General features: G+C 42.7%; 1 protein-coding gene across 13 annotated transcripts in view; it reads left to right on the plus strand.

Moving 5' to 3' along the window:
• Nucleotides 1-1,367: 1,367 nt before the first annotated feature.
• LOC132382495 (WD repeat-containing protein 72-like) overlaps nucleotides 1,368-15,081 on the plus strand; it is a 502,802-nt gene continuing 489,088 nt past the window's right edge. For 5 of the 13 annotated variants that reach the window (XM_059952751.1, XM_059952753.1, XM_059952749.1 and 2 more), the window contains exon 1: nucleotides 1,369-1,969. The gene's annotated coding sequence lies outside the window, so the exon portion shown is untranslated. Of the gene's footprint in view, nucleotides 1,970-15,081 lie in introns of all 13 variants that reach the window. The other 8 variants (XM_059952748.1, XM_059952747.1, XM_059952757.1 and 5 more) reach the window with 4 other exon arrangements.

Genomic DNA, 15,081 nt, shown 5'->3' on the forward strand with positions numbered 1-15,081 from the left:
TTAAGGTTCATCAGATCAGTCCCAATCTTAGTGAATGTGAGGTAGGCATGAATCGCAGAGCGGCCTATTCCAGCTCTTTGTTCATAGGTTTATATGTCTGGAAACAGAATTTCTACAGACCCTACTACTGCGAATCATGTGTCCAATATCACCATTTTCTTCCCAACATTCCTTTTGGGATGTTGCTATGGAAACTAGTCAATATTGGTCTGGCTGCAACCACCTTTGGCCTTTCCTGGAACAGCCACATTTTCACCGTACAGCTCAGTCTGGGACTCTGTTAAGGAAAACCATACCTATCTTCCGTCCTTCAGGCCCCACCAGTGACGATATCCAGTTAATTCCCTATCTCTCATGGCCATTGGTCTCCAGCTCCTCCGTATCTCAGATGGACTTGATCCTCTGATTTGCAATGCTCCTTCTCCCTTAGGCTCTTGTTATTGGCTTTTTTTTCCCTGCCTCCTGGACACAACCTTAGTCTCAGGCCACTTTCTGCAGGTAACTTGCCACGGCATTTTAAGACCTAGTTGGGTCGAGGTGGGCGTGGTAATGGGAGCCACTGACCTTTGCAGCATTGGCCTCATGAGTAGAACTGGGCAACAGGACATATAGGGGCCTATTATGGCCTAGTTTTTCTGGGCCAAAACCTTTCCAGTTAAGAGTCAACATCTATAGGAAGAAGGCATATTGAATATCTTTACATGTGAAAAATTGTTGGAATTAAGTCTGAAAATGCATAGTTGCTCTCCAATCTTGGCAAGCCATTTGCAAATGTTTCATCACCATATGGGGAGATGTCATCAGTGCCCTCTTCATTTATAAATAGGATGGAGGTCTACATGTCTGTTTATAGAAAACCATGCTTCTAGGAACTCTCTTGCATGTCGCATGTTTGTTTAAGCCATTTATAAGCCAATGCAAGCAAAATTCCAGACAACGCACAGAGATCGTCACGCAACCAACCAGTGATGAGACCCCCCACCCCAGGTCACAATTGGGTTTCTGTAATGATGGCCAATTAACGGAATGTAAGTATATAAGGGCCAAGCATTCAGAGAACACGTGAGAAGTGAACAACGCACTGATGATGTCTCCTTGTACGGGGATGAAACATTTACAAATGGATTCCCAAGATCAGAGAACAACTGAAGCCAACTATCGCTCTCGTGCAACACACGCAAAATGCTGAAGGGACTCAGCAGGCTAGGCAGCATCTACAGAAAAGAGTAAAGACTTGACTCTTCGGGCTGAGACCCTTCATCAGGACCATTCCTGATGAAAGGTCTTGGCCTGAAACGTCGACCGTTTACTCTTTTCCATAGATGCTGCCTGGCCTGCTGAGTTCCTCCAGCATTTTGTGTGTGTTGCTTGGATTTCCAGCATCTGCAGATTTTGTCTTGTTGGTGAATCACTCATGTGATTGCTGCATATTCAATGAGAAAACTAAGGGCTGCCATACGTCACCTTTGCCCATCACTAAAACACAAACATCGTTCAAGTTCAGTTCATTGCCATTCAACCACACACATGTATATTGCTGAATGAAACAACATTCCTCCAGACCAACGTGCACAATATAGTCCAAATATCTCATAATCTACAGATTCATAGCCAGAATCTCTTCACTGCCCTGGTGTTTACAAGGTGCTGCTGTTAATCTGGTTAAAACTTACTCACTGTTTTCACAGTTCTGCTTTTGCCTGTGTTGTTTGCGACAAATATTTGACAGAAATGTGCACACTACATCTTCAGGTCTGCACTAAGCACTTAACAGCCCTTGCGCGAAATTAAATCGCTGAACAGATAGTAGATGATTAGACAAGGTGTGAGGTGTTTGGAAATCCACAGGATTTAAGCAGAAGTGACTCTCCCTGGAAGAGCAGTTGCAAGCTACAGGGCTGGGAGCTTGAGTTGCTGAGTGCATCGACTCTGTGGTTTTCCCTTCCAGTTTCTTGAACGACCTTCTCAGGTGAGTCCCCGTGAGTGTTTCTGTGTTCCATCAGCTCTGAGCTGTTCCCTGTAGAGCAAATCAGATGGCAGCTGCAGACTTGATAATCAAACTTTTCAGTTTTCCCCTCCTTTCCCCTTAGGGGAATAAAATCTGTTTCCCAAATTCCTAGAAGGAAGTAAGTCCCTACCTGACCACAAATTGTTCTTGGTGACTTGGAAGGAATATCCTCACCAGTAGTGATATATCCTAGATGATGTGACTGGTCTGGGTGAGGGGGAGCACAAGCTTGAACTATTTCTGACAGGTATCGTGTTGGAGTACTGTCGTAGCTTAGTGCCCCTCCCATCCCCAATCTATCAAGGGATCAAGAAGCCACTTCCAGGAGCCTCCTGGTCCTCTTTCTCTCATCTTGGTACAGGTGTTTGCCAATTAGTGTCTACCTACTGCAGTCTGGCCAATCGCTGGTGATATTTTCCACAGATGGAATTTGCTCCACTAATATGATTGACGTAAATTTCTCCCCTGAAGGGGCAGAAGGCCAGCGGATTTCATAATACTTGGTGAATGAAGCCTACTTGTCATTGACATGGACAAAGTTCTCTGCATTTTTATGTTATCTGTGGCTTGGAACGGTGTGTGTGTGTGTGTGTGTGTGTGTGTGTGTGTGTGTGTGTGTGTGTGTGTGTGTGTGTGTGTGTGTGTGTGTGTGTGTGTGTGTGTGTGTGTGTGTGTGTGTGTGTGTGTGCGTGTGTGCGTGTGTGTGTGTGTGTGTGTGTGTGTGTGTACACGCGTGCATTTAAGCCTGTGCAAGTCATAAGCCTAATAATGGAAGTGGTAAGTTCTAAGCATTACAGATGCGCTGTAAAGTCACAGAAGGGTAAATCTTCACCCCCTTCAACTGCAGCTAAATTTCTGGCTTGTGTTACTCTATAAAGGAAGGCAAGGTTACCCCAGCCAAAGGGAATATTGTAAATGCTCCCTACCTGGGATAGATAGATAACATAGAGCGGGGCAGACATAAGGAACTGAAGGTTTTCTGCTGTACAAAATTATTTATTGCAGCTGGATGTTGGACCAGCAGACCAGCACAGATGAGGGCTGGTGGGCCTGCCCACAAGCCCCCACCCCGCCAACCCCACCTGGGTTGGCGAGTTGTCAGTGAGTTCTGGAGTTAGCTCTGTGCAGGCAGGAGGAATGAGATCTAATAACCCCCTGGGTTTGCGAATCCAGAGTTTGAGGCCTACTGTTCAGGGTCCTGTCATCAACAAGTCTGGAGTTTGGGACTTGGTGTTTGTTTTGAGAATCGGGGAGAACAGAGTTTGAGGCCTAGCATTTGGGGTCCTGTCATCAGTGAGTCTGGAGTTTGGGACTTGGTGTTTGGTTTGAGAATAGGTGAGAACAGAGTTTGAGGCCTACCGTTCGAGGTCCTGTCATCGGTGAGTCTGGACTTTGGGACTTGGTGTTTGGTTTGAGAATCGGTGAGAGCAGAGTTTGAAGCCTAGCGTTTGGTGTCCTGTCATCAGCAAGTCTGGAGTTTGGGGCCTGGTGTTTGGTGATCGGCAGACCTAAAATTGATGCTGATGGTCGAGTTGGAAGTTGAGGACCAGTGGCCGGTGTCCCAGGCTGCAGAAACTCAGTGAGCCTGCTGGAGTAGTCAACAGCCCAATTTTGGCGTACCGAGTCTACTGAGGCCGGAGGCAGAAGATGGCATCCTACCTTGAGGTTAGAGGACTGTATATATACCAGGATGGGAGGGAAGAATGGGGCTTGTTTCGTTGCTTCCTGTGCTCTGCGTTGTTCTGCCAAGCATTGTGGGCATGCCATGTTGGTGCCGGAATGTGTGGCCTTAGCACACCGTTGTGTGCGTTGGTTGCTAACACAAATGATGTATTTGACTGTGTGTTTTGACGTACATGGAATAAATAAATCTGAATCTTGAAACCAATACTGAAGTCATGCAAACACACAAGACATACTCATAAAACACACACGTACGCACATAACACATACAAAGACATTACGACAAGATGGTGTCTAACAGCAATGTCCATTGGGTTTGTGGCTCAGAGTAGCATTTTTTAAGCTAATGGGGATGGTTTTGGGAAAAGCGTGCGTGGTTGGGGGTCAGTTTAAGGTTTAAGGACAGGCAGAGTGCTCCATGTTCAGAGACCAACAATCACCAAGGATGGAGGGCTGAGTTCTCTGGACTCCAAGTATGATTGCCAGTAATCCTCGAGGGTGGCCAGCCCTGGGGTCAGAGGTCCACAGTCCCGGGATTTGAGGCCCAAGGAGGTTCGTTGGCACATCTTGAGATTAGAGGCCTATAATGAGTGAGGCCTGAGGTCAAATATCAGTGAGTGAGGCCCGAGGTCAAAGATTAGTGATTGAGGTCTGAAGGACAAAGCTCCTGGTTCAGAGCGTCTGGAGGGTGGAGACCTGATGAATGACAGTCAAGAATGGGAGCATGGAGGATGGGAGGCAGCCTGTCCTGGAGGCCTGTTTGTGTCTGTGAGTGACTGGGTGGGAAAGGGGCTTGTTTTATGTTGTTAGTGTTAATGTTGGCTTTGGTTTTGATGTTGTTGCTGCTGAATGAACAGTTTAGTCATTCTATTTTGGTGCTGAAAGGTGTTATGACATTGGCAGATTGTTTTGTTAACAAAAATGACACATTTCACCGTGTTTCGATGCACATGTGATAACTAAATACATCTGATCTGATAACACACTTGAACTCCCCCCATCTCTCTCCCACAATCACTCCCTTTCTCCTCCACTCTCCCCCCGATAACTCTCCCCTCAAACTTTGTCTCTGTGAAACTCTGTCTCCCTCTAACGCTCTGTCTCTCTTGTACTCACTCTCTCACTCAAACTCTTTGTCTCCCTCTCACCGTCTCTCTCTCTCACTCTGTCTTCCTCTTTCCATTTCTCATTCATTCTCCCTCTCACTCTGTCTCTCTCTATCTTGCGCACTCTCTCACTGTCTCTCTCATTCTGTCTGCCTCTCTCTCTCACTGTATCAGTCTCTCTGTCTCACTCTGTTACTCTCTCTCCCTCACTCACACTCATTCTCTGAATCAATCTCTCACATTTCTTCTCTCACATTTTATTTCTCTCTCGCATTCTCTCTCTCTGCCTGCCTCTCTCTCACTCTCTCTCTCACACACTCACTCTCTTTCTCTCTTGCACTCTCTCTCACTCTGTTCCTGTCTTTCTCCCCTTTTTCTCTTTCTCTCACATTCTCTGTGTCTTTCTCTCTCTCACTCTCTCTCTCAAACTCTCTCACACTCAATTGCATTCTCTCTGTCTCTCACTCTCTCTCATGCTCTGTCTCTAACAGTCTGACTCTCAATCACTCTCCCTCTTTCTCTTAATCTGTCTCTCGTTCTCCCACTCTCACCCTCTCTCACTCTCTTTCTCACTCTCTCATACTCTCATACACCCTCATGCATTCCCTCTCTTTTGCACTTTGTCTCTCTCACTCACTCTCAGTCTCCCTCTCACTCTCTCTCACTCACTTTGCATTCCTCTCACTACGTCTCTCTCTTTCTTTCCTCACACTCTCTCACTCACTCTCTCCCCTCTCACTACTCCCCCTCAAACTATGTCTCTCTCTCACTCTCTCTCTCCCTCCCTTTCTCTCTCTCTTTGTCTCTCTCTCTCACACTGACTCTCTCACTCTGTCTATCTCTCTTGCACCTTTTCAAACTCTGCTTTTCTTATTCTGTCTGCCCTTTTCTCTCTCACTCACTCTCTCTCACACTCTGTTTCTGTCTATTATACTTCGACTCTGTCACTCTCTCTTCCTCTCGCTTTCTTTCTTTCTCACTCTGTAACCCTTTCATTCTGTAAGCCCTCTCTCTCACTCACTCTCTCACACTATTTGTCGCTCACTCTGTATATCTCTCACTCACACACTCTGTCACTCTGTTTCTCTCTTACTCCGTTTCACACTCGCACACACTTCACTCTTACACCATCTCACAATTCCTTATACTCCCTCTCACTTTCCCTCTCTTACTCCCTCTCCACTCCTTCTCTTGTACCCTCTATCTCTCTCTCACACACCTTATTCTCAAGTGAGTTCTGATGAAGGATTTTGACCTGAAGTGTGGGGTGCTTCTCACTTCACTGACGCTGCCTGACCAGCTGAGCATTTGTACTTCTTCCTCTTGCTGTTACTGTGAATATTTTGTTCTGTGTTGGCTTGAATGCTTGAGTCCTTGATTTGTGCTTTATAATAAAATTATTTTTATTACAAACATTCTGCAGTATTTACCATGAGAGATTTGGGAACCTGTAGCCATTTGAGAAAATATATCCACATTGTGATGCATTGTCGAGCAGTGTGCTTCAGTTTATAACATTGCTATGTAATGCAACTTCGTTTACATTTTCCAATGTCATTTTAAAGCAGGTTCTGTTGTGTTCTGATAGTAAATTGATTATTTTTAGCTATTTTCTGGAAGAAAGTATTTATCTTGAGTGAATAAAAATAGAAGATGGTCCTGATACTTCACCGTTCCAGCAACCTGAACCTCTGGTGATGTCTTTGTGGAGTTTACGCATTTTCTCTGTGAGTGTATGTGTTTCCCCTGGTACTGTATATCCCAAATATATCAGATTGATAGATTACTTGGTTTCTGTAAATTATCCAATTTCTAGGAGAATGAGGATGTGGAAAGCTGTGTGGGAGGGAATAGGTTACTGGAAAATAAGTGGGAAATGGAACTGGTGGGGACGGATACAGTGGTCAGAATGGTCTTCCTGGTCATATGGAGATGTAATGTGTGCAGTTTAAGTGCGGGCTACATTAAGCAAGCTAGGGAAACAGCTTTTTCAAATGGAACTGCCGTCATTCAACAGCTCAAGCTCAAGGAAGTTGCAGGCGGGATTTACTGAGGAATGTGGGGCAGAGTCGACATTCAAATCTTGTTCAAAGTCAGACCTGGAACGAGATGCACACTCCCAGTAGTTTCATTGGATTTCTGATCCTGCGGATTTAGAGGCCAAAGGGAAGTTAAATTATTTCCGTAGTTGCTCTGCTTTAATTTAATGTGTTTAACTATTCCTCTGTTTTTATGTTTTCAACTAAATGAACTTTTTCATTTTGCAAGGAAGTTCAGTTCTAAATACTTTGATTTTTAATGCTTTGTTGAAGTCGCTTAATGTTGGAAATATTTAAACGCTATTGTATTCATTGACTGCTGCAAAGTCAACAAATTTCACAACCTATGCCAATGATATTAAACCTGAATTTGATCTGAGAAGAATCCAGCTTTGCCTGAGGTTTGCCAGCTGTCAGATCTTATCACCAGGCTGTGGAGCTCTCTACTCAATGTTATCTGCAGCTCTGTCAGCCTCCAGAATTTACCAGCACACCTGAGGATGTTGCTAATGTGCAGGCACCAGTCTAGTGAGAAACAACTTTGAAAAAAAGAAGATTCTAAACAAGACAAAACTGGTTCAATTTTGAATAATTTAGAAACTGCTTCTTCCCCTCTACCATCTGAACTTTGAATGGTCCATAAACACTGCCTAGTTTCTTTACTTTTTTCACTATTTATTTTTGTATCTAACTCTCTATCTATCTACCTGTCTATCTCTCTGTCTGTCTATCTGTCTGTCTGTCTATCTGTCTATCTATCTATCTATATATCTATCTAACTATCTCTCTATCTATCTCTTTATTTAGTGATACAGCATGCAGTAGGCCCTTCCCACTCTTTTAGCTAAGCTGCCCCAGTAACCTCACAACCCCGATTTACCCTAACCTAATCACAGGACAATTTACAGACCAATTAACCCCCCTGGGAGGTCTATCAGACTGTGGGAGGAAACTAGAGCGCCTGGGGAAAACCCTCATGTTCAACGGGGAGGACACACAGAGACAACCATTCCAGAACAGAGCCGGAATCGAACTCCAAACTCCGGAACACCCCGAGGTGAAATAGCATTGTGTTAACCGCTAAACTACCGTGAGGCTAAATTACGTGGAGAATCCTGAATTGCATCAAAATTTGCACACGGGCCGTAGTCCGGATGTTTTCCAGCGCTGAGTTGAAATTTCTTTATCCAAGTCAATCAACTGCTGATAATTTTGGGAAGTAGTGACTCCGTGACACTTCATCTGAAGTTCTGGAGACAAATGCCTCTAGTATTCTAAAACATTTGTTTTTTCTCCCCCAGAAAACTGTTAAATAGACCAGGGGCAAATTAAATAGCTTGTTGACATTTTTATGACCTTCCTTAAATTGCGCCTTATGCTTGATACTGATTCCCTGACCGACTGCTTGTAAGGAGTGCTGGCTGGCTAATTAGGTGCCCACAGGCATTAATGTTTCTTTCTCTTAATAATTTGGTGCAACTGAGCGCCTTGCTTCAGCAGGTCGACTGCACTGAGGTAGGACTGGAGTCAAGCATTGGCCAAGTGGATAAGGATGACAAATTTACTTTTCTGGCACAAGGCAGAACTAAATTTTAAGTGTTTCCCGCAATATGACCACTTCAAGGTCATGTTTACTGATACTTGCTCTTTATTCTGGATTTATTTACCAAGGGCTATAATTTCCCAACTGTGCACTATTTCTCACTTAGAACCATCTGATGGGATAATTGCTACTCATATTTCTTTCCTGTAATAAGCATTTCTCACCGTCGCCTGAAAAATGTAAGCTATCAGTATAGTATTGGAGGGAACAGAAATATACAGTGGGCAATCCTCACTGTATCAGGTGTAACCCAGAAACAAAAGCACGGATTGTTAGCCTAAGGCACATAACATCACATTTACTGCATACATTAAGTCAGCCCTCAGATATTACTGATTCAGTCTTGCCTGGGAACATTTTGGAGCGCTGGGAACAAACTTGACTTAAAACAACTAGCAGCAGCTAAAACGAAACAGATGTCAACTGCAGAACAAATACGGATTGTTCAGAATAAATTGATCGAATGCAAACAGCGGTAAAAATAAGCACAACGTCCTAGAAAGGTGGAACTAGCAAATGCAGAAGTGGAAAATGTGTGCTGTGCTGGAGCTGAAATATTCAGTTTGATGAGTCAAAAGTCTACTTTTTGTTATGTGCACAAGCGCATGTGCAGGTTTAAAGGGAAACTTACCCATAGCAACATTACAGAAACGTAGCATCAGATACACAGAATTCAAAAGATAAACGTTAAATAATGCAACATTTGTAGGACAGAAGTCTGCATGGGTTTTCTCCAGGGTGACCTACATCCAAAATTTGCAGATTGGTTTGTTAATTGACCACTGTAAATTGCCTGTAGAGTCTGGATAATTGGTAGAATCTTGGAGAGCTGATGGGAATGTCAGGGAAATAAAATGGGTTAAGGTAGAATTATTGGACAAGTGGATGTTTGATGGTTGTTTTTGACTTATTGGATGGTGTTTGTTTCTGTGAGGGTGGTGGTGGGCAGGTGAGAAGGAAAGGGGTGAGCTCTGTCTGAGTAGCCTCCAATTTGAAATTGAATGTCAACTTCTTTAATTCTACTAATTATTCCCTCCTCCCTCCTCCTCTCTTTGTCCATCCCCCATTCTGGTTATCCTCTCAGATCCCTTCCCTTCTAGTCCTGGTGAAGGATCTTAGCCCGAAACAGCAACTGCTTATTCCCCCCCATAGATGCTGACTGACCTGCTGACAGGGAAGAAGAACAGGAATTCCTTTACCCCTGAAATTGTTTCAGGTGCTGGTGTTTGGCCCCAAGAGATGGCAGTAACTGACGGAGTTATACTGGACTAATCCTTAAACAGCTGGGCTTAATTAAGCCTGAACACTCTCAAGGCAGCAATGAAATGGATGCTCATTGATTGCCAAAGCCTAGTCATTTCAATATTTTATATATTGTTTATTGAGATACAGTGCAGAATAGGCCCTTCTGGCCCTTTGGCCACGCAGCCCTGCAATCCCCCGATTAAATCCTTTCCTACTCATGGGACAATTCACAATGCCCAATTAACCTACTAACTGGTACTTCTTCAGACTGTGGGAGGAAACCGGAGCACCCAGAGGAAACCCATGCAGTCACGGGGAGAACGTAAAGGCAGCGGCGGGAATTGAACCCCCGTCATCTGTCTAGTAAATAGTTTTTCTAACCATTGCGCTACCATGCCGCCACATTTAATCTAAACATTGACTGTTCACTGAGCTCCGTTGGTGCTGCCTGACCTGCTGAACTCCTGCAGCATTTTGTGTGCGTTGCTCAACATTTCCAGCATCTGCAGAATCTCCTGTGGTTGTTACCTCTTCCCGTTCAGAATGTTGGAATGGACCAGTGAATCTGAACAGCTTCTCACTCTAAATCAATTCAACAGTGTCTGCTTGAAAGAATACCTGGACTAACTGCACATTTCACTTAGATTTACTTATAAAATGAAAAAAGTAAGAAGAATACTTCACTGTTAACTATATTCCACTTGCTCACATCCTGTTGTTTTGAAACCATATTTCATCTTGATGGTATGATGTTTAGCAAAGAAAGGAGAAATCTTGTCTTAGGAAAGCAATTTTTTTTTAGTGACTGGATGATACTCTGTTCTGTGGGCCTCACTATTAGTAATCTAGATATCAGAAGATAAAAGATGTCTTCTAGATCAGAGGGCTGGAAGGTTCACTTGCTGGATGTAAACAGGATAGCAGTTAACCTGAAAGTACATCAGGTTTAAAAACTGAAAACAGTAAGAGATGCAAGGAGGAAACCTTTGAGACTAAAATCTGCCTCATTAAAAATTAATCCTCACCTTATTAGTGGTTTTATCCTTTGTTCTTCCCTCTAGTACTTTATTGATTCAGAATTATTATCAGGAATACCGTTGTTCAGAGAGCCATATGGAAAAATTTCTGATTCTATAGATGGAAGACTGTAAATAAAAGAAAAACCTGAAATATTGATCAAAAAGCAACACAACTAGTCCTAGAATGTGGATTAACTGCTTCTGCACTTTCCTTCTTTCTCCATGTGGTTTAAATCCTTTCTCGTTTCTCAGAAGGTGTGAGGCAGAGGCCAGCTGGAGCTGAACACTGTTCAGCTTTGGCCGGCTACTTGTGTTGGTAATTTGCCTCACTTTTTTTTCTGTTGTTGCTTTTGGCACCCTATTTGTTTTAGATGTAAGCATGTTTGTTTTTGTGCTTTTTCAGGGAAATATATAGCTCAAATAAACAGAGAGAACGAAGAAAATATATTATAATGCTTATCACCATGGAAAGTATCTTAAGCAACTTGGTATGATTTACTTCTTCAGTACACTGGTGGTAGTGGTAGCAACTATTGTATGTTTGGTAAACAAAATTAAACTGAATAAACAATCCTTTTTTCCTTTCAAGTACAGTTGAAGGATCTGTGATTTTGACTGAATACCCTGCATGATAAGTTGAGGCTTTAGAGTCTGACAATGTAGCACTGCCTAAACACTGCTCTGGAATACTGAAACACTCACCTTCAAAAGTTTCTTTTTAAATTTTTGCTGCCAGTTTTCACCCTGCTTGCAATTTCACATGATCCAATCCTCTCTTCTTTGCCTTTTAAGAATTCTCTATCTCTATCTCAGGAAGTAGACTAGTGATCAGTGTGCATGACAGAACCATTGACTTGTTCGTATTTCATAACCACTTCTCACAAGAACTCCATTGCATTTCCCTATTTATTTCAACTCCATTGCATTTGTTTTGGTGATGGCACTTTCCACACCAATGCCTCCAGAATGTCTTCCCGAGTTTCCTGCCAGCAGCCATGGTTGACAGAGCTTTCATCTGTCTCTGTTTCACTTATGGTATTTCTGCTCTGATTCCATCCACTCTCCATACCTCATTCCCTATATCCTTACCTTGCATCCTACTTACCTTTACATGCAACAGATCAATCCCTATTGTTTCTGATACATTCAATATGATACCACCACTGGACACGCCTTCCACTCCCTTACCATGATCATAACCTTGTCCAACAGTCTGAAGGATCTATAATCTTCTGTAACTCCCTCATTTACTCTTTCATCTCTACCAACCACTCTCCTTCTTATGCCATTTTGCAGTGTGTTTAACACTTCTTCAATGACGTTGCCTCTACTTTGGGGAGAAAAGCAAGTACACATTGGATGATCATTTTGCAGGACACCCCAGATACATGACTCTGAACTTACGTTCGACTTAAATAATCTCTCACTGTTTTCATGATCTTTTCCTGAATTCCAATAAGCATAAAATCAAGAAACTAGTTTCACTGAGTCACATTACATTGCTCAGGACTCAGCACTGGTTATCTGAAATTGTGGAAATCAGTTTTTCTATTTTCCACCTGGACTGACCAGTTCGACATCAAACTGCAATGTTGCCCATTTTTCTCTTTTCATAAATAATGCTGAACATTTCCAATATTGTTTTTCTTTCTCCTCTGTTCTCATTCTCTCCCTTCTAGCAGATCTGCTGCATCCAATAAGCCTTTCTCAGCTGCTACTACCACTCGTGTCTTTGATCTCCATCCTATCACAGACATCCCCTTTTTTTCTCTTCACCCCTCCTCACCTTAAAGCACGTTTGATTTCTAACTTTTCACAGTTCTGAAGAAAAGTAATGACATGGGACATTTTTTTTCTCTCTCTTGCTGCAAATGCTGAGCACTTTCAGCATTTTCTCTTTACGTCTGACTTCACACATTAGATCAGGCTTTTCATCCTCTGCCTGATAATGGGAGTGCTACTGATAAGACTCACAATGAGCTACTATTCTTACTGGATTACTTGGCAGCAGATGTCTTGACTTCAAATTTAACTGTCAATTTTTCTTGATGGCGTTTATTTCTCTAAAACATCTCTTTCCATCCACTTTCCCCACTTTGTATTTCCTCAATGAGCCTTGCTGAAATAGATATGCCAACCCAAGAGGAATGATAGGATTGATTGTTCAGCTATATCAGAGAGATTTTTTTTTATACTTTTAAATAAAGCAAGTGTCACTGGTTTGACCAGCATTTTATGGTCTGTCCTCAGTTGTCTGTGAGGTGAATAACTTTCCACATCAGGGGTTCCCAACCTTTTTTGATGCCATGGAACATTCCATTAAGCAAGGACCCCCAGTTGGGAGCCCCTGTTCTAGACCATTGCAGTGGGCTGCTAAGAATAAAACACATTGAGATGGGGTAGATGAGATAATGGAGAAGAATTTTCTTCCCAAATGGATAATAGCAGAAAACAGTGCTTATTTTTGAAAGCAATTCTCTGGATGTTTCATGAATGCATTAACAGGTATTTTCTATTGGTTCCAGATTACTTTAACTAATTGAATTTAAAATTCACTGCTGCTATGCTGGCGTCTGAGACGTTTTTCTTGGATTTTTTATCCAGGCTGCTGGATCGCCAATTCAATGTCGACGTTGCTGCATCCTGGACCAGCGCCTAATGTTATTGACCCTGTTCTCACCTACATCATTGTGTAAAAGTCTCGGGTTTATATATATAGCTAGGGTGCCTAAGAATTTTCCGTAGTACTGTCTTTGTCAACTTGAAGCAGAAAGCAAGTTTGTAAATCTGGTGGGAGAAAAGGGTGTTGGGCTTGATGAGGGTGGAGCCATACCCTTGATGTGGGAAGAGTGTGGGGCAGGTGGTGGAGAAGGAGTGCCAGGGTCAGGGAGTGTCACAGGTGCAGACACACCCAGCCCTGAGACACCAGGCAAGGTCATTTGATTCCAAACAATTGGTTAATTGCTCATTACAGAACGTCTCTCTGGTAGTCCCACTCCCTCCCCTTTTCCCTCCCATTTTCCTACTGTGATTCCCCTCTCCCTGCTTCCTTCCAACTTTCAGCCCACAATAGAGACCCATGTCAGAATAAGGTTTATTATCACTCACATATGTCATGAAATTTGTTTGTTTTTTGCAGCAGCAGTACAGTGCAATATATAAAATTGCCACAGTACTGTGCAAAAAAGTTTTAGACACCCTTGCTATATCTATGTGCCTAAAACTTTTGCACAGTTCTGTAGTAATTTTATGTACTGTAAAATGATCCACTTCAAAGCCTGGAGAAATGGTTAGGAATAAGCTACCTGTTGGCCCAAAGTCCTATCCCAGTCTCTAAGTGCAGCTTCATGCTCAGTTCTTTTGTTCAATCATCTTCCCTTGGGAAAACATTGATCATCTTGATGGCTCTTGTTGCCCTGATTGGCCAGCAGTATTCTTGTGAGATCTGTTTGTTCATTGTTGATCTGGGGAGTTAAATCCATGAGTTTCTGCATGGCTTCTTTCCAGACCATAGTGACTTTGACCATCAGATTGTTTTGATTAGCGGTTAATTTTAAAACTCGGGAAAAAACAAGTTCTACTATATTTTGTCCTCAGCTGGTTTGTCAAATAATCATTGAATCTTTCAAACTTGCAACCCAGTCATGTGGCTGTAGAATAAATCTTCAAGCTCTACCTAATATATGCAACAAAAATACATTTCAGTAAGCAGAGGAAACAAATAAACAGTTACCCAAGTGAAGGGGGTTCTCAAGCTTCTTTTATTCCATGGACTGCTACCATTAGCTGAAGGGTCTATACACCCTATGTTGGGTACCCCTGCCCTAGTACTTGCTTGATGAAAATACCTTTTTGGTTTTGAACCTTGTCTATCTCTACCTCTGTGATCTCCTACCAATGCACTCCTTTAATATTGGCATCCTGTATGTCATTTATTTTTGAATGCTCCACTACTAGCCATTATTAACAGTTGCATTGTCTGCTTTTATGCCCCATGCTCCAGACATTTTCTCTCTCTATCTCTTTGCCTGTTTTTCCATTGCTAGATTTCCCTTAAAATCTACCACATCCATCCATTACCACAACATAACGGGCTCCTGAATTGGCTGTGGCAGACTTCGTGGCTGTGGACTCATTTTCGTGAACCTCAGTTCTGAAAGGAATTTGCTCAATTTTATTGTAGGCATGATGTTTTTCCCCTCTGCACATTGGATGTTTGGTGGTCTTTTTTCTTAAATGGGTTCTATTGGGTTTCTTTGTTTGTGCCTGCCTGTAAGGAGATGAATCTAAAGGTTATATAAGGTGTGTCAACTTCGATAATAAATGTGCTTTGAACTTTGAACTCTTATCTCTTCCTGCAGCTTGGTCTCCAATTGAG

This window comes from Hypanus sabinus, chromosome 28 (genome assembly GCF_030144855.1).
Source record: "Hypanus sabinus isolate sHypSab1 chromosome 28, sHypSab1.hap1, whole genome shotgun sequence".
In the NCBI taxonomy this organism is placed as follows: Eukaryota; Metazoa; Chordata; class Chondrichthyes; order Myliobatiformes; family Dasyatidae; genus Hypanus; species Hypanus sabinus.